Here is a 407-nt window from a genome sequence, read left to right on the forward strand (position 1 = left end):
TCCTCTTGCCCCTGGTATCTTTTTTTTTTTTTTTTTTTTGTTATACTTCAAGTTCTAGGGTACATGTGCACAACGTGCAGGTTTGTTACATATGTATACACGTGCCATGTTGGTGTGCTGCACCCATTAACTCGTCGTTTACATTAGGTATATCTCCTAATGCTATCCCTCCCTCCTTCCCCCTCCCCCTTCTCCACAATAGGCCCCAGTGTGTGATGTTCCCCTTCCTGTGTCCAAGTGATCTCATTGTTCAATTCCCACCTATGAGTGAGAATAAGCGGTGTTTGGTTTTCGGTTCTTGCGATAGTTTGCTGAGAATGGTGGTTTCCAGCTGCATCCATGTCCCTACAAAGGACCCAAGTTCATCCTTTTTTATGGCTGCATAGTATTCCATGGTGTATATGTGA

The sequence above is a fragment of the Mandrillus leucophaeus genome, unplaced genomic scaffold (assembly GCF_000951045.1).
Source record: "Mandrillus leucophaeus isolate KB7577 unplaced genomic scaffold, Mleu.le_1.0 Scaffold249, whole genome shotgun sequence".
Lineage (NCBI taxonomy): Eukaryota > Metazoa > Chordata > Mammalia > Primates > Cercopithecidae > Mandrillus > Mandrillus leucophaeus.